General features: G+C 35.7%; 1 pseudogene; it reads left to right on the top strand.

Annotated features, from left to right (window-relative positions):
* Positions 1-1,100: 1,100 nt before the first annotated feature.
* LOC122477919 lies at positions 1,101-4,243 on the top strand (annotated as a pseudogene).
* The last annotated feature ends 21,885 nt before the right edge of the window (positions 4,244-26,128 follow it).

Here is a 26,128-nt window from a genome sequence, read left to right as displayed (position 1 = left end):
CATAAATAAGGGAAGCCTGGGTGGCTCAGTGGGTTGAGCGTCTGACTTTGGTTGCCGTCATGATCTCACAGCTGGTGAGTTTGAGCCCCGCCTCTGGCTCTGTGCTGACAGCTTGGAGCCTAGAGCCTGCTTTGGATTCTGTGTCTCCCTCTCTCTCTGCCCCTAATGCACTCCCATTCTGTCTCTGTCTCTCTCAAGGATGAATAAACATTAAAAAAATTTTTAAAAAGAACACATAAATAAGTCAAAAAAGACATACTTTGACTTTGTTATTAATTATATTATTATGCAAAGCAAGTTACTTAACCTTTCTTGGTTTCAGTTTCCTCAATATAATGATTATACTACTTTCTAGACTTGCTTGTGTGATTCTTTTAAATGAGGAAATTAGATACATAGTTTATCATTTACAATTGCAATTATTAAATAAATTTTTAAAACATGTTTTATAGATACTATAATAGTAAGCACAGTAAATACTTACCTGTTTTTGGTAGATTAGATTGCCATTGTTACCTGAATAACGTGGAAATGGCATTTACTGAGAGTCGGCTATGCTCTAGGTATTCTGCTAAAACTTTACTTATTATCTCACTGCTATGAAATATATCTTTATTTTATTATCCATCTTCATTTTAGAGATTAGGAGACTCAAGTTCATGAAATTTAATTAGTTTGCCTACTATCACACAGATAATAAATGCCTAAGCTGAGATTCCAGTACGCTACTTACAGATTACATCATATCGTTTTCATGTTTCTGGGTATATATGTGTGTGGAGGGAATAGCCTTTTATTTTAAATTACTTTTCTAGTAATATTACATGTATAAAACATCTGTACAAGGAACACTTTTTGAGTGTTAAGCATGGTGTTGAATAAAGTTACCATTTTCTTATACCCTTGCTTGTAGTAAGTCCTGGCGAACATACTATCTCTCACACTCAGGCGATTGCAAAGGGAGATTGATGGTTGTAGGGATGAATTAAAAGATAATTTTGGAGCCTGATCCCAGTTTGAGGACGAAGAGGAGAGGTTAGGTTAATGCATTATAAAATATTGGATAAGAATACGAGTAGACAGACTGCTATCAAGCAGAGATGGGTAACACCAGGAGAGGAGGACTGGGAAGGTTACGAGACAAAATTTACCTTACTTTCTTTTGGGCCAGTCCTGGCTCTACCCTCATGAAGTTCTTGCTCCTTGTTCTGGTCAGGATGGTTGGATATGGGGAGGGGAGTATAACTCCATCAGAGCAGGTATGCACAATGTAGTCTGTAGAGACCATAAGATTCTCAAGGCACAGGATCATCTGCCATTTATTATGTGATTCTTCATCACCCACCAGACTACCTTCTTCATATTAGATGGACAAGAAATCCTTGTGGAAGTAAGTTGTTTCTTAAAACTAATGACTCACCAATAAGCTGACTATGTATTAGAAATTGTGCAAGGAGTATGTTATGGCTATGGGGAATTAACAAAAACTACCTGCCTCATGTTCGGTTGCATTTGTGATGTGCACAGTAAGTGTGTAAGACTTCCATTTCTCAGCTCTGGACTTGGGCTGTTGCAAGATTACAATGATGGATCAGAAAACACAGTGCTGAACATCATCACTAGAAGGATGGGAAAATCAGAAATCTAGATAGCCAATGTAGGCTAATAAATTCCACATGTGAGGCAGTGATTTTGTTATAAGGGAGTGTTGAGATTATAAAATGTAAGTGAGAAATTCCAAAATTTAAATCTAGAAATGTGAAGGCTAAATTTTTGTGATGGTCTTGAATTCAGATGCATTGAGAGGAAACAGAGTGTACCCAGAGTTATAACATTTTCCTTGTGTAATATTTGTGTGATAGCTTCCTTGGAAAATATCTTAGAGTCCTTCTCTTAAGGATACACTTTTATCAACATTAAAGCAGAGCTCTCTTATTCTGGTTTATTTTCATGGTTAGGAAATGTCTTCTTTATTTAAACATTGATTAAGTTCTCACTTGTTATATTTATAGAACATTAGATTTTGACATTTTACATTACCATTTTATTAATTGGTTTATTGTATGTAAAGAAAATTGTTAGTAAGTCATACCCTAAGTAAATGTTTCCTTTAGCCTTTTGGGCTCTAGTTTTCTCATCTTAAAATTAATGTGACTCCTACTAGTCTTTTATGATTTGCGGAAGGAAAACCTTCCTACATTTGGTAACAGCAATGCACAATTGGATCATGATATCCTAAGGTGTTCTGTTGAATAATTCTTGTTGGTTAAACTAGGTTGTATTTTAACCCTAAATTATACTTATACTAGAAATCAGGTGGGTCTTAGCATGGAAATTATTTGGGAATCACCGTCCTAGATTTATGTTTACCTAAAAAGCAACCTTCTGGGAAAGACTCATTTTGACAGAGAAGAGAATCCAGATGCCAGTATTTTATTCACAGTCAATGGAAGAGTCAGTGAAAATGTTGGTAAAAAAGATATGGTCTCTCAGATTAAGCTTTGGTTCTATCTTCATAGACTCATCCCTGAGTTTTAGCCTAAGGAATAACAACAAAATAGAGAGTTAAGAATTAACCTAAACGAATCGCCACCTTCTTAAATGCAGTAAGGCAACTCTGTTTTATTTTTTTTTAATTTTTTTAACTTTAGCGTTTATTTTTGTGTTTTTTTGTTTGTTTTTTGTTTTTTTCAATATATGAAATTCATTGTCAAATTGGTTTCCATACAACACCCAGTGCTCATCCCAAAAGTTGCCCTCCTCAATACCCATCATCCACCCTCCCCCCCTCCCACCCCCCCATCAACCCTCAGTTTGTTCTCAATTTTTAAGAGTCTCTTATGCTTTGGCTCTCTCCCACTCTAACCTCTTTTTTTTTTTTTTTTTTTTTTTTTTTTTTTTTGAAATATGGCCCTTTGTAGCAACGTGGATGAACTGGAGAGTGTTATGCCAAGTGAAATAAGCCATACAGAGAAAGACAGATACCATATGTTTTCACTCTTATGTGGATCCTGAGAAACTTAACAGAAACCCATGGGGGAGGAGAAGGGGAAAAAAAAAGGTAACTGTTTTTAGTGGAGGTTTTTCAATGTTATGAGACAGCCTTTTTGCAACTTCACAAAGCTCCTTATTGTCTGGGTGTCAGCAAACTCTTGATGGCACAAGGAGCAGCAGAATATTTATGGGCATCAACAAGACAGCCCCCCAGGTTTCCACTGCTGTAGTTGAGCCCTATAATTCCATCCTCACTACCCACACCACTTTGGAACTCTCTGTGCCTTCATGGTAGACAATGAGGTCGTCTATGACATCTGTCATAGAAACTTTGATATTGAATGCCCAGCCTACACTAACCTTAACCACCTTATTAACCAGATTGTGTATTTAATCACTGCTTCCCGGGGCGCCTGGGTGGCGCAGTCGGTTAAGCGTCCGACTTCAGCCAGGTCACGATCTCGCGGTCCGTGAGTTCGAGCCCCGCGTCAGGCTCTGGGCTGATGGCTCGGAGCCTGGAGCCTGTTTCCGATTCTGTGTCTCCCTCTCTCTCTGCCCCTCCCCGTTCATGCTCTGTCTCTCTCTGTCCCAAAAATAAAATAAACGTTGAAAAAAAAATTAAAAAAAAAAAAAGAAAAAAAAATCACTGCGTCCCTCAGATTTGATGGAACCTTGAATGTTGATTTGACAGAATTCCAGACCAACTTGGTGCCCTATCCTCACATCCACTTCCCTCTGGCCACATACGGCCCTACTTCTCTGCTGAGAAAGCCCACCACGAACAGCTTACTGTAGCAGAGATCACTAGAGCATGCTTTGAGCCAGCCAATCACATGGTGAAATGTGACCCTCACCATGGTAAATACATGGCTTGCTGCCTGTTGTACCATGGTGACGTGGTTCCCAAAGATGTCAGTCCTGCCACTGCCACTCTCAAGACCAAGCATACCATCCAGTTTGTGGACTGGTGCCCCACTGGCTTCAGAGTTGGCATTAATTCCCTGCCTCCCACTGTGGTACCAGGTGGAGACCTGGCCAAAGTATAGTGAGGTGTATGCATGCTGAGCAACACCACAGCCATTTGGTGAGGCCTGGGCTCACCTAGACCACAAGTTTGACCTGATATAGGCCAAGCGTGCCTTTGTTCACTGGTATGTGAGTGAAGGCATGGAGGAAGGAGAGTTTTTTGAGGCCCATGAGGACATGGCTGCCCTTGAGAAGGATTATGAGGACGATGGATAGTGCTGAGGGAGAGGATAAGTGTGAAGAGTATTAACTTGTCTGCTACAATTTTACTCTCCGTTGTCTTGGGACCGTCTTATTTTTGTTCTGGAAGCTGTCCATCGTGGCCCTAACTTGTTAATAAAAGTAGTGTTTCTATGTAAAAACAAAACAAAACAAAACAAACAAACAAACAAAAAAATCAAGAAAGCAAAAAGCAAAGGGACATAAGGAGACTTTGGGAGGGAGATGTTGGCTATGTCCCTTCTCTTGATTGTGGTGATGTTATTATGGAAATCTGCATATGTCTATACCATCAGATTATACACATTAATATGTACAGTTATTTGTATATAATTTATACCTAGGGTAACCTTATGAGACTAAATAAGAAATGAAAGATGAAGGCTTTATATTGGGCTCCGTAGCAAATTACTATAAACAGGCAGCCTCAAACACTATTAGCTCATAGTTTTGTGGGTCAGGAGTTCAGGCATGGCATGATTGACATTTCTTCTTTAGGTCTTACAAGGTTGAAATTATGGTGTTGCTAGATGTGTTTTCATCTGGAGCTTGGGAGTTTTCTAAGCTCATATGGATATGGCAGACTTCATTTTTTTGCAGTGTGGTACTGAGATGCCCTTTCCTTGCTGGATATTAGTTGTGGGCTGTTACCAAGTCCCTAAGGCTACTCACATTCCTTGTCAGATAGCCCCCTAGGGTTCAAGGCCAGCAACAAAGAATCTCCCTTGACTCAAATCTCTCTTATGCTCAAATCTATGATTTCTAGAAGGTCTTATTCTAAGAGCTCACCTGATTAAATAAAGCTCATCTAGGATAATTACCTATCTTAAGGTCAACTGTTTTGAGCCTTAACTGACTCTGTCAAAATCCCTTCACAGCAGCATCTAGATTAGTGTTGGTTTCAGTAGCTGGTAGAAAATATGTTATGCCAGGGACAGAGCATCTTTCAGTCATTTTACAAGACTCTGGAAAATACTATGCACAGGATTTACATATTTCAAGGTCTCTTTTGTTCTGGTCCCAACCTTTGTTCCTCTTCTTGCCTACCATTAGTCTACTATGTAAAGTAATTCCATCCAAACTTGTTGATCAATTGTCAATTTAAGAACACTTATGTTTTTGGGGTGCCTGGGTGGCTCAGTTGGTTAAGTGTCTTACTTCATCTCGGGTCCTGATCTCATGGTTTGTGGGTTCAAGCTCTATGTCATGTTCTTCACTGACAATGTGGAGCCTGCTTGGGATTCTCTCTCTTTCTCTCTCTCACTCTTCTCTCTCTCTGCCCTTCCCTTACTTGTGCTTTCTCTCTCAAAACAAATAAATTAACTTAAAAAAAAGAAAATGAAAAAAATGTGTCTATATAACAGTGTACATATAGACTACATAGAGAAACTATATATATTAATGAATTCAGAATTTTTATAGAACTGAATTCTGGAATTATAGAAAGGTGTTTTGGTCTGCCAGAAAAAGCCTAATTTGTTTGCTTTTTCTTGGACTTTTTTATTTTCTGTTTTTCATGAATTCCAGCTCTAACTACTGTATAATTTTTCCTTTGCCATGTCCACCTAGAATGATCATTTATCGATTTTGTTGATCGATATGTGCCACTCATTTTTAGATTTTTGGCAATGTAGGGGAGGTATTTTCTGTAACAGGAAACTATTTTTCTGAAACAAAGGATTTTGAGGTCACTCACATGCTACCTATTAAACGCCACTTAATTAGAAGATCATTTTCAATAGAAGATTAAGGGGGCTCAGATTAGTTAAGTAAGTAAGACCTTAGAACATCTTCCTGTTTAGGGCCATCTGGGTGGCTCAGTTGGTTAAGCATCAGTCAGACTTTGGCTCAGGTCATGATCTCAAGGTCCATGAGTTTGCACCCCTTGTCAGGCTCTGTGTGGACAGCTCAGAGCCTGGAGCCTGCTTCAGATTTTGTGTCTCCCTCTCTCTCTGCCCTCCCCCACTTGTGGTGTATCTCTCTTTCTCTCAAAAATAAAATAAAATCATAAAACAATTGTAGAACTTCTTCCTGTTTTAAGATTTTTCTTTGTTCTGATTTAGAAATACTTTGACTTTTTAATATTAACTAAAGCCATATACCTAAATGTTTAGCTGTTTGCATCTTAATTACTGAGCAAAACAGCAACAATTATGCATATTATTATAGGCATATAAAATTAATTTTTGTTGATTTAGTAAGTTTGTTGATTTGTTGTAGTTATCTTTGTCCTTTAGTCTACAAATGGATTGGTGTTATAGCAGGATTCTTTGCTTATGGCTCTCCACTTATAATGGAAAGTACACCATGGAGTTAGACCTAGGTTTGCATCCTGGCCCCACAAGCAATCTGGGTAGGTTATATAATGCTTTTGAGCCCCACTTCATTTGAAAAAAAAAAGGGAGATAATAAATATGTGTCAAATGGTTACTATGAAGATTTATGAGATATTTTCAAAGCATATGGAACAAGTAATAAATTATTTGTTTGCCTCTTTTCTATCACGATTTTGTGAAAAAATACACATTTTATATTGAGTACTTATTACCTGTGGTAATAAGGAAAACGTTATGTGTTGTCCCCCTTAAAATAATATTGAAATAGGGGCGCCTGGGTGGCGCAGTCGGTTAAGCGTCCGACTTCAGCCAGGTCACCATCTCGCGGTCCGTGAGTTCGAGCCCCGCGTCGGGCTCTGGGCTGATGGCTCAGAGCCTGGAGCCTGTTTCTGATCCTGTGTCTCCCTCTCTCTCTGCCCCTCCCCCGTTCATGCTCTGTCTCTCTCTGTCCCAAAAATAAATAAACGTTGAAAAAAAAAATTAAAAAAAAAAATAATAATATTGAAATAGAACATACTAATAACCTCCTCTGAAGGTTGGGCTATAAAATTAGCAAAGAAGTCTTCTTTAAATCTCCTCAAAGATTTGGAAATGAGGTAGGGAGACTGGTTGACAATCCAATCTTGTGTTTGTACGTTAATGTTGGCAGATAAGCTAATACTGGCAAGGTAGTATCTCCTCCCATAGGAGACAAGGGAGAATACACTGACTTAGAAGATTACACATTGTTGTTTATTTCCTACTCAATTTTTTAGACTTGTTATAGGGACATAACCATGCTGGGTCTGTGATTATATTTCATTGTGAGTTTATACATTTTAAATATGGGGAAAACAATCAGACTTTGCATGCTTGGTCAATGTGAGTCTTCTCCATTTAAAAAAAAGTGCCTATATAATAGTGTATGTGTAGACTAGATATAGAGACCATATACATTAATTAACTCAGATTTTTTTATAGAACTGAATTCTGGAATTATAGATAGGTGTGATGATGGAAGGAATGAGTGAGAAGGTGAGACTAAGGGGAAAACAAATTTGTTTTTGTATGCTGACATGTCACTATGTTGGAAAAACGACAACATAAATTTGATGCTTTTTTTTTTTTTCTAAATTTTTTTTTTCAACGTTTATTTATTTTTGGGACAGAGAGAGACAGAGCATGAACGGGGGAAGGGCAGAGAGAGAGGGAGACACAGAATCAGAAACAGGCTCCAGGCTCTGAGCCATCAGCCCAGAGCCTGACACGGGGCTCGAACTCACGGACCGCGAGATCGTGACCTGGCTGAAGTCGGACGCTTAACCGACTGCGCCACCCAGGCGCCCCTTGATGTTTTTTATAGAGGAGAAATAAGGTTACCTGTTTGAAGAATTTTTTTAGAAATCAGCTATGTGTTTTAAAACTTAAGTGTTTAAAAACTTTTTGTAACATATATTTTAAAGTATGATTAATCATTAATGTGCTAGCAAATAGCTAGAATTATGTACTGCTTTACCCGTGAGAGGCAGCCATCTGTGATTAGTTAGCTCTATGAGAGGCACTTTGGACAAAGGTGCATTAAAGAGAGGTATTTGGGAAATCCAGAAAAACTGTTAAAAAGGAAATAGTATTATCATGCTGGTATGCTAACAGGGAGGGGGTTCTCTAATGAGAACAACATGGTGAACAAGAAGAATAGGACCAAGTTGAGTGAAAAACTGCCTTCAAAGATGTGACAAAGCTACAATGACTGTTTCTTACACAAATATATTTTTATAGACAAACCATGAACTATGCATTTAAAACAATTGAAATGGAAAGTTTCATTTAAGTCAACAAACATATGTATTGAATGGATACTATGTATTTTTAACTATGCTACTTTATGTTGATATATAATGAATAAAACATGATCTCCATATTCTAGTGGTTCACAAGGGTAAAATATTTATCTGGTTTTAAAAATTGCAATATGTAATCATAAGATATAATAAAACATGATGATAGTGGCAAGGTCAGGGTGCTAGGAGATCATGAAGAAATACTGGAGTACCTAACTTCTGGGACAGTGAAGGAAAGATTCACAAAAACATTATAACCATCACTGAAATTTGAAAATAATTTAGAGTTCACAAGAGAGGTAAAGCAAAAAGGATAGATTATTTGGAGAGTAATCTACCTGCAACATCTGTTATGCCCTCAGGAGTTGATCCTAGTCCAAATGACCTGGCTGGTACTATCTCCTTGTTTGATCTGACCATTCCATGTGAATCCATCTTGAACTTGACACCCCAGTCAAATAGTGTGACCTTCCTCAGTTAAGGCTTATCATTCTTTACACTGTGTTAATTTTTTAAACTATATTATCCCAAATTTTAGTTTTATGCCTTGGTAAAAATGTTTAATTCCTTCCTAGTAGATTAATTTTAGTAGACATTATTCATTAAATCACAGAATCCCAAAATAGAGGAAATATATTTGAAAATAAAGCTTTCTATATGGATTCAAAAATTGTATTAAATAATTATATGGGAGAAACAAAGTATTCTATAACTGTTCTCATTATTGTTATTTTGCAGAACTCACATTGATTTACATCTTACCTGGTTTTCGTTTATTTCTAAATGACTTTGTAACCACTAAAATCGTTTAAAGAAATGGAGAGGATATTTCTACATGTATGAATTTAAGTAATGTGATGCCATCTATCAGCTCCAAGGAAACAATGGCCACGATGAGTTTGAGTTATTTAAAAATATACATGAATTCCAATTGCCAGGAAAAGACAACACCATGTACATTTGGTGTATCATCTATTACAATTTTATGTGTCATTTTCATTTTGTTTATAAAATTGAGATTATATATATTTAATACCTAAATTTCCCCTTTTTCATCTCTGGCCTTTCCTTATATAAGTTTGTGGTTTTTCTGTGTAGCCCTGTGAGTCTATAGAAATTACAGACTTAATAAGTACTTAATTTACATATGCCCATCTCCCATAGATTTTAGGGTGTGTAGATTCTTTTTACAACCTTGTTGGTGTCTCCTAGGACAACTAGTACTTCACCATGTATTTAAGGGGGGAGGGAGGATAAAAAAAAAGAGTTGATATTTGAAATGTCATTACTTGAATAAGTCTAGTAAAAATACTGTTTCCTGAACAAAGAAAAACAGTGATTTTCAAGAATTTTACTTCTTTGGAAAGATAATAAGATTTTAAAAATAAAAGTCTGATGTGTAGGATATATTTTTGAGAAGTTTTCTGCCCTGTGAAACCAAAATAACAACTAGAAGAGACAGAGAAGTTAATGATAATTATTTGGGGAAGGAAAAAAAAAAAACAAGGCTGTTATAATCAAGGTTAATATTTATCTAGGGCTCATTCTGTGCCAGACAATTTTCTAAGGACTTTATAATAATACACATTGTGCAAGTAAGCAGTATTAGGTCTCCAATGCACGGAAAAGACAACAGAGGCATAGATAATTAGCTTGTTGGTGTTGCACAGCTAGGAAGGAGCAGAAGTCCTCTGAAATCTGGCAGTCCAGGTCCAGACCCCAAGTTCTTTTTTTTTTAATTTTTTTTCCAGACCCCAAGTTCTTAATCATTGTGTTTTATTACCTGTTAGGTATAATCCGATCTAATTTTGTAAAGGCACATAAATAGCATGTGCTATCTTACTTACAGTTTCCAACCTTGAACTATAAAATGTCTATATTCACAACATAAAATCAACATTACTGAGCAGTTGCTCTTGGCAGAAATAGTGTCTTTCATCCTAGAAATGGTGAAAAGGGTTATTTTATTCACCAAAGAGATCTTAGAAATCTTTCAGTATAACTCTTGACCTAAACTTTTTGATATGGAGGAGGACTTCACTATTTACATTGGTAAAACTAAAAATAATGATGAAACTCTTGCAGGTTAGTAGCATAGATGTCAGATATGATTCTGAGTGGTGGCAATTGATTAGTTCTCTGATGCACTTTTTAAGTTCCTGTTCTCTGAGACCTCGGTGCCAGGAAGCCAAATGTGGCTATTTCCATTAGAATGTGCCTCTTACCCTAGTTGAGAGTGCTACTAGGGAGAGAAAGTGTTGTGATCAGTTTTTTGGGTTATGTATCACTCACAATGCCGGGGGTGTATTCAAGTATTACATAGATTGCTTTGAGAATGGGCTAGAATGGTTGTTTCCAAAGAGAGTGCCCTTTATCGAATCTTTAATCAGGGCATGATGCTTGGAGAACTTATAAAACTGGCTTCACATCGCACCACTAGCAATTGCTAAAGTCCTCTCTTCCCATCCAAATCTCCTTGCTCATTAGTAAAACACTATCCTAGGTATGATTGTACTATATAGATACTTCCCCACCACTTATGCTGAAATTCATGTCACTCATTAGCCTTTTTCAAATGCTCAAACACAGGTTTCTGCAGCTATCTGAAAGTTCGCTTTATGCCTTACATCCCTTTGCTTTTATCACAGACCTGTGTGTTTTCATTAAATGAAAGCAATCAAAGAGGATTTTTGATTTTTTTTTGAAGTGGTTCATTGCTTCTTTGCTTAATGCCGTTTTGGCTTTAGAAAGTTTTCACCGGAGTGCTGTACTTTTGGATAGTGGGGGAAACCTGTACTATCAAAGTGTGAATAAAGATAATGACTAATTAGTCTTCTACTTCCAAGTACGGTTGAGTAGCTAGCAAGAGCAAATCACTTTCACAGCGACAACTAGGGAAAACAAAAGCTGAATTAACATTTAAAACATCAGAGGTGAAGAAGATAAGATGAACTAAAATAACAGAGGAAAGAACCCTTCTTGGGTATGTTTAAGACTGTCAGACCTTTTCTATTTACAGGGTGAGAGTTAAACTTAATCTAGGAATGTTAAGGTAGATTAATTTAGGTAGATTAATCAGGTGGGGGAAGAGAAAGTATCAAAACTCATGATAACCATATGGGCTGATATGCTGGATTGGATCTAGAGAGACCCCTACAAGCTCATGACTGTTTTCCCTGTAGGACATTTCTAAGTGCTTAGATGATGATGTTGAGGGCTGGAGGTTGGGCTGGACAGCCAAGCTGAGTGCTTTTACCCTGATGGCACTTAGGAGACAAAGTCCCACTAGGGGATAACCTGAAGCAAATACACAATACATCTTGTCATAGAGACATTGGAAAAGAGAGGTGGCTAAATCTAACTAAAACAGCAACCCAGTGCTGATCCAGATCGATGCCTGATTGAATTGAGATGACAGCCCTTCCTTATCTGCCTTCTCAAAGGGAGGAAATAACAACAACTTTAGGATTAGTTTTTATGTGTCTTTTATATACAATGTCCAGTATAAAATATTCTCATATATCTATCTATCTATAGTATAATATTATATAAATTTATTATATCATATAATACATGACATATGTAATAGAAATACTATATTTGATATAGGATAAATAACTATACTAATTTAGTGACTAAAAGTTACATATTAATAACACATATAAGGTATAGTGTGTGTATATATATATATATATGAACAATCATAACAATGTGATTTTCTTCCTTCTTCATAAACCAACTCTTTTAATTTTTACCCCCAGATTTCTCATCTTCTCAGCCACTAAATATTGTAGTGCCCCAACTCTAAGTCCTCTAAAGCATCCACTTTTTTCCCTACATTCATTCTTTTTGTGATTTCATGTATTCTCATGGCATTAAATGCACCTGCCAATTGATAATTGATACACTTAGGACCTCCCTGTGATCTCTAGTCTTGCCTAGGCAACTGAATATTCAATGTAACCGTATAAACATCTACAGGCAAATCAACTTAAAGCATCCCTAACCAGATTTCCATTCAACATGTCCCTTCTCAGTACTTTCCATCTCGCTAAAATACAGTGATCTACCAGGTGCTACACAGTGTGTTTCTCTGTTACCTCTCTGAACTCATTCACTGTCACTCATCTCCTCACCCATTTGCTGCACTTGTATCTACTGTTGTTTCTGAAATGTAGCCATGGTTGTGTGTGCTTTGCACTTGCTGCCTTCTGTGCCTGGAATACTCTTCCCACAGACAGCAGCTTGCATATCTCTGTCACTGCTTTTGGGTCTTTAATCAAATACCACTTAAAAACAGACTTTTCTTATAATTGTATTTAAAAATTACACTCTTTCATCCTATACCCTTTACTCTTTTGTGCTCTGTTGTTTTCTTCACAAAACCAATTACCACCCCCCCACACACACTTATATTTCACTTATGTATTTGGTTATTGCTTTTTGACTACTACTAGAATATGACTGCAATGAGGGTAGGCAATTTTTTTTCTTATTCTGTTTATTGCTATATTTCAATCATACAGGCCATGAGCTGACACATAGTAGGTACTCAAGTAATAGTTGAATAAATATATATGATTAACATTTCTTTGGCAAACTATGCTAATACGATCTGACTTTCTGTTTATTGGAAAGATATCTTTATTCATCGACAACTCAAAGAGTATTGGAGTTATTTTACGGTATAATGAAGATATTATTTAAATCATACTTTTAAATCTTTTGCATAATGCACCATTGGGAAGAGAACACTCAGTGCTTTAATACACATATATGAAATGCGAACAGAATTAACTTAGGTAGGTGGTAGCAGGAAGCCAGATATGTTTGTAGTCAAAATTACTGATTCTTTTATTGAATCTTACAGAGTTAGACTAGGAAGAAAATGGAAAGAACATCTGATACCCATTATTAGATACTCATTTAACAATTCTGGGAAATAGCAATTCTTATCACATTTTCTGTTAGTATCCTAAAAGTGGTCCTGTCTGACAATGCAGCCATGGGGAGAAATGTTTTGATCAACTCTGTTGCTTTTTCCTTTCAAAGTGAACTACATAATGCACCTGTGTAACTTCACTTCTTAATCGGATCAGCAGGATTGTATTGAAACTGAGTGTAATGCTGCTACAAGTTGAATTTTGCTTGAAAAGGAGTGTCCTAATCCCTTTTATTCTTTAGAAGAATAAAATAGATAATACTTATGTTTCTGTCCCCTAAATTTAGTAAAACTGGGCAAAACTTTGAACAATATTATTTCTGCCCTTGCATTTGATTTGGCACACAGAGGAAACCTGAAAATTCAGCTAAGTTCACAACAGCTAGAAGAGGATTAAGATTGTTGCTTTATATACAAGGAACATATCATTCTTTTAAATAAAAGAGAAGATTCTTCTAACATATTCTGACTTTCTAAAGCTTTAAATTCAAAAGTGTTTATTACTGTATCATCAGTTTTTCAGCCTCCTTTAAGATGAATGCAATTGACTCCATCCTTCTGCATTTGGCCAGCTTAATTAACAGTCGTACTTTAAGTCATCTAAATGTCAGTCTTCAGCACAAAGTAATTGATCTACTTGATCAATTACTAATTTGTGTATCTCAATTGTTATAGATGCTACACTTCTGTACTTTTGTAGTTACATGTTATTAACAATAATAAAAACATTTTAGTATCTTATTAAGTAAAATTCACATTCTACAAATAGATTTAGCTAAAACACTTTATTAACAGAACACACCTAATTATTTCTTTTTAATTTGTTTACATCTCTAGGCTTGCTTGTCAGTAAGAATATGTTCATGCTACACAAAACTCGTATTTCAGCAAAAAACAAATCAGTGCATGTCATTATTGGTATTAAGAAATTATTAGCAACTGTCTCTGTAAAATATTTGTTTGCAGCACTTGTCATTACTTTGTGATATGTACCGTGCTCCATATGGAGGCTAAAAAGATTGCCGAAAGAACAATATGGGCAGTAGAGGGAATGGCTGGACTGGTGTGTTAAGTTAGTAAATGAGCAAAACTTTTTCTCAAATGTTTTTCATTTTCTTCTTGTCTTTTCTTTTTGTTTGTGTCTCTTGCCCAAAGCATTATCTTTTATGAGGTAATATTTGCTAAACCAAATGCTTACTGATGATCTAAACAAGTCACAGTCAGAATTCCTATGCAAATTATTCTCCAGAAAAGAATCATTCAAATTTGCAGTGCAATATATTTACTTCCACAGGTGATTTTTTTTTTTTTAGCTGAGCCAGTGTGTGGATGAAGGAGAATGAGGCAGGGGAGATAAAGGATAGAACAGTAGAGAATAGCCAGGATACTTAGTGATTGTGTGTATTATATTAGTGATATGTATATGTATATGTACATATGCATATATGATATGTATGTATTGGAATAACAGATCCCTTCCAGATTATACTTCAAATATCCTTGATTCCACAGATAATAACATCATTTTTTTAAGACATAAACCATCAGGATATTGAACCATATATAAATGGAGATAGATGATCCAGCTTTTGCCTTAAATAATTTATAGGCTAGCAGGCAAAATATCATAAATATATAAATATATGTAAAGATTGATGTGACAAACATGTTTAAGGTATAAAATCTAATCTTCAGTTTAAAGTGTTGATTATTGTGTTAGATCCTGTGTTTGAATTTGAAGATTGATGTTACGATGACAGAAATGTCATTAAATCTACACTTGATCAGAGTATGAGAGGAATTTTACCCAAGATTAAAGTTAACATTCACCTTACTTTAGCCTTAATCATGAAGCTTAATTAAAGGCATATTATGTCTTTGTAGACACTGAGTAACTTTGTCCCTCTTTTGTACAAAATATTAACTTTCCTTTGAAATACTCATGTCCTTTTTTTGGTTACCATATTCCATTTATTGTTATAAAACATTTTCAATATCAATAGCTTATATACTGGGGATGAGTATCTTCTAAAGAGATTTTTTTTTTTTTTTACTTTTGGCAGATTAATTGCAGTTCATGCAAACGAATATATTTCTTAAAGAAATTCTGTTTCCTTTGGAGGAACCAGACACATAGAACATGGAGTTAAGAGAAAAAGGGGAGGGGGTGTTTAGATAAGGGGGTGGAGGAATAGGGAGAATCCTACTGCCCTGGAAACATCCCATAACTTCTCTTCCTGAAAGGAGGTAAGAAAGGCATGAGAGATGCAATTGTATTTTATAGCTTTCTTTAGTCAGAGATAGCCAAACACATCTGCATTCAGGGAAACTTGTGGGGGACAGTGAATGTCACAGAGTGGTAATGTGGTCATTGCAAATGTAAAGATTAAAAAAAAAACAGTGTAGTAAATGTCTAAATTTCAACCACATTTGGCATTATTGAAAGCTGCCCAAATTATAAAATAATCAATATAGAGCACTTTTCTTTCGCTGCTTACTTTACAAATACTTATAATTTTGTCTGTTCACAAAAGGAAAGAGGTTTATCGTAGAATTTTTGAAAATAAAGAAGGATATAATGAGGAGATCAGAGTCACACATCAGTTCACTACTCAGCTGTAATCATATATCGGTTAGGACTATTTTGGTTGTAAATGATAGAAATCTGATCTGAATCAGCATAACCACAGGGGAAAAAAAAGAATCTATTTAAAGATAGTATAGTGTTTTACAGAAACAAAATCAGAAACTGGAGGATCTTTGGGGTATATGAAACCAGACACTCAAATACAATCAGGTTTCTCTGTCTTTTATCCTCATTTCTACACATGGCCTCAGCCTGTGTTTCCTCCTATAACTGGACGACCTCTGCTTCTGTGATTCATATGGCTGGAAACGGTTTATATTTTAGTTTCAGCCACAGGAAAAAAGAATGAGGTCATCAAATCCAACAATGCCAAGGAATGGGGAGAGTCTGAGATTTCAAATGCACACATTTGGAACACTGTGTTCAAATCAGTGTCACATTGTGTGAACTTGCAGATGCTGACAGTAACCCTGTGGTTGGAGGAAGAAAACCCCGTAGGTGCCTACGACAAACACTGTTAACATCTTGAATTAATGTCCTTTGTGCTGTACGCCATTTTTAAAAATGCAAACTGATTCCAAAGTTGATCTATTTAAAAAGGAAGTGATGTGATAGTGTAATGACCAAGCCCTGTTGGTTCATGCCTCCACATTTCCCAACAGTCTATTATTGTTTTGAAGAGATCATAGGCAAACTTTTGCCAGCAGAGGTTTAACAATACAGAGAGAACTTCTAAAAAGAGCTGAAAATAAAATGGAACTGCCTTCCATTCGTAGAAGTAGTGACTGGTTTAGAGGCTTAAAAAATACTACACTTTCAAATGTGTTAAGATGCCTGGAGAAGCTGAAAGTGCTAATAAAGAAATTGTAAAGATGCATCCTTGTGTTAAAGAATAAAAGGAAATATCTTCAGAGTTTTTATTTCAAAGGAGGAAGCAAGACCCCTAGTTTTAAGACCACAAAGGATCTTCTTACTGTGACATCTAAGTAAAATGCCTACAGAAATTTAACTACTTAAGTATTTTTATTAGGGTTAGTATTGTTTTCATTGGTGCTCTGGTTACACAATTTCATAGAATTTAAGCATATTGCTCCTATCACTAATTTTGTCATAAATCCCATTATTTTTAGTGTGTAGTTTTTAGAATGTTTTTCAGAGACACATATAGTGTTTCAGCAGAAATGATTGTATATGCATTCCTGATCTTCTCTTTATATATATATTAATAATAAAATAATAAAAAATATATAATAAAGTATAATATATATAATATATAATATATATTATATATATTATACTTATATACTAATATTTTAATATTAATTAATAATAAAATATATATTTATATATAAAAACTCTGTATATTTATATATACATATGTATATATATGTGTATATATATATGTATACACACACAGACACTTGCACACATATGTACACTCCACTTATACACATTTATACACATATGCTATTTTGATATCTTTAAAAACACATTGAAATATGGATATTCATATTATTGCCTGAATTATGTCCCTCCCCTCCATTCATGTTGAAGTCATAGTCCCAAGTACCACAGAATGTATGTGGAGATAGGGTTGTTGCAGAGGTCATTATGTTAAAATTAGGTCATTGGGGTGGGTGCTTTTCCAACATGACTAGTATCTTTATAAGAAGAGGGAATTTGGACACAGAAATATATAGAGTGAAGACACAGAGAAAAGATGGCCATCTTAAAAGCCAAGGAGACAGGCCTGGAGAGACAGATACTTCCCTCATGTGTCTCAGAAGGAACCAATTCAGCCGGCACCTTGATCTTGCAATTCTAATCTCCAGAACTGTGACAAAATAAATTTCTGTTGTTTAAGCTATCCATTTTGTGGTACCTTATTCCTGCAGCTGTAAACAACTAATACAATGCATGTAATATGTTTATTTCATAAATTATATACTACTACTTTTATAACCAGCTTTTTTTTCTTTAATGCATTCTGAACATTTCCCCTGAACTGTACTATCATTTTTGACAACTACATAGTGTTCCAATCATTGGATACCTAAAGTGTTTTAAATTTTACCTTTTCATACAAGATGCTGCAATGGTAAACTTGTGAGTACATATTTGTTCACATCCATGATAATTTTCTGATAAATACCTGGACTTCTAAGTTGTTGGGTTCATTAGTTTTACATTTAGAAATGCTGATGAAAGTTGTTTGATAATCCTCAGCAATCTTGTGCCATTTGTACATCTACTTATTCCTGCACAGGAGTGCCTCATTCTCCATATTCTGTTAGCTCTGAGCAATTTTGTTTTTCAAACCTATACAAACTCTGTTGTTTAAATGGAAACTCATTGTGCTCTAATCTAAAGTTTCGTGGTTATTAGGGCAGCTGACCACTTTTTCCTTTTATTTTTCTTATTAAGCTTTTCACTTTCATTCCAGTGTATTAACATACAGTGCTATATTAGTTCAGGTGTACAATATAGTAATTCAATGGTTCTATACACTGATCAGTGCTCATCATGATAAGTCTACTCTTTAATTCCCACCACCTATTTCACCCATCCCCCACCAACATCCTCTCAAGTAACCATCTCTTCATTCTCTGTAGTTAAGAGTCTCCTTTTTGGTTTGCCTGGTTGTTTCCCCTTTGTTCATTTGTTTTGTTTCTTGAATACCACATATGAATGAAATCACATGGTATTTGTCCTTCTGTGACTATTTCACTTAGCATAATACCCTCTACTTCCATCCATGTCATTGCAGCTGGCAAAATCTCATTCTTTTTGATCACTGAGTAATATTCCTTGTGTATATATACCGCCACTTCTTTATCCACTCATCAGTCAATGGACATTTGAGATCTTTGCATCATTTGGTTATTGTTGATAGTGCTGCTATAAACAGTGGAGTGTATGTGCCCCTTCGAATCAGTATTTTTGGTTTTTTTTTTGGGATAAAGACCCAGTGCAGCTGCTGGGTTGTAGGGTAGTGCTATTTTTAACTTTCTGAGGACCCTTCATATGGTTTTCCAGAGTAGCTGTACAAGTTTATATTCCCACCAACAGTGTAAGAGGGTTCGCCTTTCTCCACATCCTTGCCAGTATCTGTTGTTTCTTGAGTTCTTAATTTTAGCCATTCTGACAGGTGTGAGGTGGTATCTCACGGTCATTTTGATCTGTATTTCCCTGGTGATGAATGATGTTGAGTATTTTTTTCATGTGTCTGTTAGTCATTTGTATGTCTTTGGAGAAATGTCTGTTCATATTTTCTGCCCATTTCTTCCCTGGGTTGTTTGTTTTTTGGGTGTTAAATTTGATAAATTCTTTATAGATTTTGTATACTAGCCCTTTATCCAATATGTCATTTGCAAATATCTTCTCCCATTCCACAAGTTGCCATTTAATATTGTTGATTGTTTCCTTCACCGAGCAGAAGCTTATGATATTGATGAAGTCCCGATAGTTCATTTTTGCTTTTGTTTCCCTTGTCTCCGGTGGCATGTCTAGTAAGAAGTTGCTGCAGCCAAGTCTAAGATTTTGCTCCCTGTGTTTTTCTCTAAGATTTTGATGGTTTCCTGTCTCCCATTTAGGTCTTTCATCCATTTATAATTTATTTTTGTGCATGGTGTAAGAAAGTGGTCCAGTATCATTCTTCTGCATGTTGCTGTCCAGTTTTCCAAACACTATTTGTGGAAGAGACTGTCTTTTTCCCATTGATATTTTTTGCCTGCTTTATCAAAAATTAGCTGACCATAGAGTTGTAGGCTCATTTCTGGGTTCTCTATTCTGTTCCATTAACCTATGTGTCTATTTTTGTGCTAGTACCATACTGTCTTGATGATTACAGCTTTGTAATACAGGTTGAAGTCCAGAATTGTGATGCCTCCTGGTTTGGTTTTCTTTTCCAACATTACCTTGGCTACTCAGGATCTTTTATGATTCCATACAAATTTTAGAATTGTCTATTCTAGCTCTGTGAAAAATGATGGCATTATTTTGATAGGGATTGAATTCCTTTGCGTATTATTGACATTTTAACGATATTTGTTCTTCCAATCCAGGAGCGTGGAATTTTTCCATTTCTTTGTGTCTTATTCAGTGTCTTTCATCAGTGTTCTATGGTTTTCAGAGTACAGATCTTTTACCTCTTTGGTCAGGTTTATTCCTAAATATCTTATGGTTTGGGGCATAATTGTAAATGGGATGGATTTTTTTTTATTTCTCTTTCTGCTGCTTCATTACTGGTGTATAGAAATACAACAAACTTCTGTACATCGATTTTATACTGCTGAATTCATGTATCAGTTCTAGCAGTGTTTGGGTGGAATCTTTTGGATTTTCCATGCAGAGTATTATGTCATCTGCAAAGAGCGAAAGTTTGACTTCTTCCTTGTCAATTTGGATTCTTTTATTTCTTTTGGTGGTCTGATAGCTGAGGCTAGGACTTCCAGTACTAAATTGAACAACAGTGGTGAGTGTGGACATCCCTGTCATGCTCCTGACCTTAGGGGGAAAGCTCTCAGTTTTCCCCCATTGAGGATGATGTAAGCTGTGGGTCTTTTGTATATGGCCTTTATGATGTTGAGATATGTTCCCTCTATCCCTACTTTCTTGAGGGATTTATAAAAAAAAAAGATGCTATATTTTGTCAAATGCTCTTTCTGCATATATTGAGAGGATCATGTGATGCTTTTTCTTTCTTTTATTAATGTGGTGTATCATGTTGATTGATTTATGAATATTGAACCAGCCCTACACGCCAGGAATAAATCCCACTTGATCATGGCAAATAATTCTTTTAATGTACTGTTGGATTTGATTTGCTAGTATCTTGTTGAGAATTTTTGCATTTATGTTCATCAGGAATATTGGTCTGTAATTCTCCTTTTTAGTGGGGTCTTTGTTTTGAAATTAAGGAAATTCTGGTCTCATACAGTGAATTTGGAAGTTTTCCTTCCACTTATTTTATTTTTTTGTGTGGGGGACAGTTTCAGAAGAATAAGTGTTAAGTCTTCTTTAAATGTTTGGTAGAATTCCCCTGGGATGCCATCCAGCCCTGGACTCTTGTTTGTTGAAAGATTTTTGGTTACTGATTCAATATCTTTGCTGGTTAGGGGTTTATTTAAATTTTCTATTTCTTCCTGCTTCAGTTTTAGTAGCTTACATGTTTCTAGGAATTTATCCATTTCTTCCAGATTGCCCAATTTGGTGGCATATAATTGCTCATAATATTCTCTTGTTATTGTTTGTATTTCTCAGGTGTCATGATCTTTCTTCTTTGATGATTTTATTCATTTGGGCCATTTACTTTTTCTTTTTGAGAAGTCTGGCTAGGGGGTTATTAATTTTGTTAATTCCTTATGCAAGCCAGTGCCTTTTGTTCTATTCTACAGAGGGTTTAGTTTAATTGTTTTGTTTTGTTTCTATATCATAGATTTCTGCTCTAATCTTTATTACTTTCCCTTCTTCTGCTGGTTTCGGGCTTTATTTGCTGTTCTTTTGTCAGATCCATTAGATGTAAGGTTAGGTTGTTTATTTGAGATTTTTCTTGCTTCTTGAGGAAGACCTGTATTGCAATATACTTCCCACTTAGAGGAAAGTACACCTTTACTGAATCCCAAAGGTTTTAGAGAGTTGCATTTTCCTTTTCATTTGTTTCTATGTATTTTTTTAAATTTATTCTTTAATTTCCTGGTTAACCCTATCATTTTTTAGTAGAATGTACTTTAATCTCCAAGTATTTGTGGTCTTTCCAAATTTTTTTATGATTGACTTCGTTTTATAGTGTTGTGGTCTGAAAATATGCATGGTATGATGTCAATCCTTTTGTGCTTATTAAGGCCTGATTTGTGACCCAGTATGTGATCTATTCTAAAGAATGTTCCATGTGCACTCGAGAAGAATGTGTATTCTACTGCTTTAAGATGAAATGTTCTGACTATAGCTTTAAGTCCTTCTGGTTCACTGTGTCATTCAAAGTCATCATTTCCTTGTTGATCTTCGCTTAGATGACCTGTCCGTTGTTGTAAGTGGGGTGTTAAAGTCCCCTACTATTATTGTATTACTATTAATGAGTTTCTTTAAGTTTGTTATGTTTTGTTAAATTTTTTGTAAGTGAGAAACAGAGCACGAGCTAAGGAAAAGGGCAGGAGGAGAGAGAGAAAGAGTATCAATCCGGCTCTGTGCTGAGCACAGAGCCCAACATGGGGCTCGATCCCATGATCTTAGTATCATGATCTGAGTGAAATAAGAATCAGACACCCAAACAACTGAGCCATCCAGGCACCCCTAAGTTTATTATTAACTGATTCATATGTTTGGATGCTTGCAAGTTAAGGACATAAATATTTACTGTTATTAGATCTTCTTGTTGTATAGATCCCTTTATTATGATATATGCCCTTCTTCATCTCTTATTACAGTGTTTCATTTAAAATCTAGTTTATCTGCTCTAAGTATAGCTACTCCAGCTTTCTTTTGATGTTCGTTAACATGATAAATTGTTCTCTACCTCCTCACTTTCAATCTGGAGGTGTCTTTGGGTCTAAAATGACTCTCTTATAATAAGCAGCATAATGATGGATCTTGTTTTTTTGTTGTTGTTGTTGTTTTGTTTTTTAAATCCTTTCTGATGCCCTATGCCTTTAGATTGGAGAATTTAGTCCACTTACATTCAGAGTAATTATTGATAGATATGAATTTAACACCATAGTATTACCTGTGGGGTCGCTGTTACTATACATTGACTGTTCCTTTTTAGTTTTTGTTGCTCTTGTTCTCTCCCACTCAAATGATCCCCTTTAATAATTCCTGCAGCACTAGTTTACTGTTCACTAACTCCTTTAGTTTTTGCTTCTCTTAGAAATCCTTTAGTTATTCTTTTATTCTGAATGACAGCCTTGTTAGATATAGTGTTCTTGGCTGCATATTTTTCTCATTTTGCGTGTTCAATATATCATGCCAATCCCTTCTATCCTGCCAGGTTTCTTTGGACAGGTCTGCTGCTACTCTTATGTGTCTACCCTTGTAGGTTAAGGACCTTTGCCTCTACCTGCTTTCAGAATTCTCTCTTTGTCTTTGTATTTTGCAAATTTTACTCTGATATGTCTTGGTGTTGACCTTCTTTTGTTGATTTTGAGGGGAGTTCTCTGTGACTCTTAGACTTGAATGGCTGTTTCCTTTCCCAGATTAGGGAAGTTCTCAGCTATAATTTGTTTAAATAAAACTTCTTCCCCCTTTTTCCTACCTTTCTTCTTTTGTGAATCCTATGATATGGATATTGTTGTGCTTTGTGGAATCCAGTAGTGCAGTTGCTAGATCATAGGGTAGTTCTATTGTTATTTTTTTGAGAAACCTCCATACTGTTTTCCACAGTGGCTATACCAGTTTGCATTCTCAACAATAGTCATGACAGTTCCTACCAAAGAGGGTTCCACTTTTTTTTCCTTGATTTTTTTTGTCATATATTCTTGTACTATAAATTCTCTATTGCTATCACTTTTTATTCCTCTTGTCCTAAAAACAAAACAAAAAAATCATTCACCACTGATACTTGAAGTCTTTCTCTCCTGTCAGTTATTGGCCATTAAAACTTGAATCATGTGGATTATGTGGTCAAGAATGACTTGAAGACTCTTTGGAAATTATATTGACCACATGATACCTGGATTTACCATGGACTCAGGCTTGATCTTACCTCAAATCACACTCAGAGAAACACTTTCACAGAGGTTTTTATAGATGATGCTCTTATTATAAATTTCCAATTTCTGTAACTATGTAATAACTATCATCACCTGTATCTTAAAATAAACAAGTAGTATTTGTGAACAAAAGTAGCTGGAGGGAAGGGTTTTGGTAACTTTCTGGATCTTTTTGTTAAGACTCCTTGATATTTATATCTCAGATAAGCTGTCTAAAGTGTTTATGTTGAAATGAACTTTGACCTACTTACAACAATCTCTGAGCTTGCTGCCTAGATCCTTTGGCCACCCTGTTGCTTTTTTATTCAATCCAGAACTCAACTCCTCTTTCCAATTCCTCCTGAATTTTTTTTTAACTTTCAGAATCCTCCCTTTCAGTATTCTTTTCCTTAGAATAAGCATGTTTGGTGTCTATTGCTAACAACTAAACATGCTGACTGAGATAGCCCTGAAGGAATAATTTTGAGGTTGAGGAGTTGAGACCAGTGGCAAGGTTTAGACGGTATGCTATGGTGTAAGACTTTGGACAGCATATGAGTACCTCGGGAACAGGTCATAGGACTTCTAGGAGGTTGCAGGAGGTTAAAGGATAAATGTGAGACTGCCAATGAGAGACATCATCCACTTCACAGTTTTGTCTAAGATGACCGTACATCCATAAACCAAGCAGCAATATTTGAGCAAGTAGAGAGCAAGGGGCAGAAAAATGTGGGCAGAATCAGAAACAGATGGTACCATGACATGATCCCTCAACTGGGGTTATGCACCTGAGTACAGCAGACCACTGGGCAAATGTCCAAATGCTAAGCAGATCTGGCTGTCCTGGATAATTAAGGCTAATTAAGTTGTCCTTTCATGTAAGTCCAGTGTTGGAATATTCAGTATATATTATAGATAAATCTTATTTAATCTGGGAATATTTATGTGACAGATATTTATTGATCACATAGTAGGTGAAAACTACAATATTTGTTCTTAAGTATTGATTTATCTATGCCTTGGTTATCTATGCCTTGGGTTACCTTTGAACTGAATTGACAGAATCTCTTGACCTCTAAATATAATTAGAGATTTTGAATTCTGACATATACACACACATAGATATTGACCGTAGTAAAATATTTTCTTTGAATGTTCACTATACAAGAGTATTTTTAAGGATTTCTACAAGTTTAAAAATATGTGAATTTTGGAGAACTGTAAATTCTTAAATGTAGTCTCATTTGCCAATGAAGAATAAATCCCATGTTTCTAAAAGATCACTATTTTCTTATTCATTTCTGTGTCTTATCCGTTATGTAGTTTGAAGTGACTTTCATAAGTCTACCTTTAGAATATCAGGATAATAATGAAGAAGTTTGAACTTTTTGTGTTTTTCCACTCATAGATATTTATGTTTCCTATCTTTTATTCATAGAATAAATTTCCTGAAATTATTGTTTTTGTATGTGAATTAAGTGCAGTTACTATTTGCAACACTGGAGACTGATTCTTACACACTGTGTTTCATCTTTGTGGGAAATGAAAAAAAAACTTCATTAAAATGTCTTTATGATTGGATATATTGGAGATGAGTTCCTGATTTTAGGAGGCATTTCTAGTTTATATATTTAGGGCATATAAAAAGTTCATTATAAAAACACATTCTGGACGTGCAGGATTCTTACTGTAGGAAAGGAAAGCTATTTATTTCAAATATTTGCTTATTTTTTTGTCTAAAAAATAAAAATTGCTTGCATACCTTATTTAAATTATTTAGATCAATTATATTATCCATTAAATATGGATTAATGCTTGCTGGCACATTCAGTGGTTGTGCAAAAAATGTTTATCTGTTTACTTTTTAAATAACTGCTTAGCTACCGTCTCTTTTTTTTTTTTTGCCCTTCATCCTTTCCTTCTTCTGAAGAAATGTTTGGCACAAGGAATCTATTATAGTAACTCAAATGGAAAACCTCGTGAAGACTCGCAAATATAGAGAATGTTTCGGCATGCACAAGCTATAGTTTACCTCCCATGCCCACAAATATGCTTTAGTATAGACAGCATGTACTTATGGATTTTGTTTTGTAAAGTTTATTTTTGAGAGAGAGAGAGAGAGAAAGCGTGCATGTGCACAGGATCACGAGTGGAGGAGGGGCGGAGAGAGGGGACAGAGAATTCCAAGCGTGCTGTCAGCGTAGAGCTCAATGTGGGGCTTGAATTCGTGAACCCCAAGATCATGACCCTAGCTGAAATCAAGCTAGGACGCCTAGCCTAGCCGATGTGGGACACCTAACCGACTGAGCCACCCAGGCACCCCTATGGATATTTGATCAATTTGTTTGCTTTAGAAAATACTAAATTTCATCACTCTCTTGATGTATTTGCTCCGTTGTTGTTGTAAAAGGCTACAGATAAATTTGAGCTTTCTCATAGGTGTCTGTGCATCAAATGTCACTCAACTGCTACTTATGGCACTCTTACCCTGAAACACAATGTCTGCTGGCAATGCCTGC

This window comes from Prionailurus bengalensis, chromosome A1 (assembly GCF_016509475.1).
Source record: "Prionailurus bengalensis isolate Pbe53 chromosome A1, Fcat_Pben_1.1_paternal_pri, whole genome shotgun sequence".
NCBI classification, from domain to species: Eukaryota; Metazoa; Chordata; class Mammalia; order Carnivora; family Felidae; genus Prionailurus; species Prionailurus bengalensis.
Note: the sequence above shows the minus strand (reverse complement) of the source record. Positions and strands in the feature narration are given on the sequence as shown.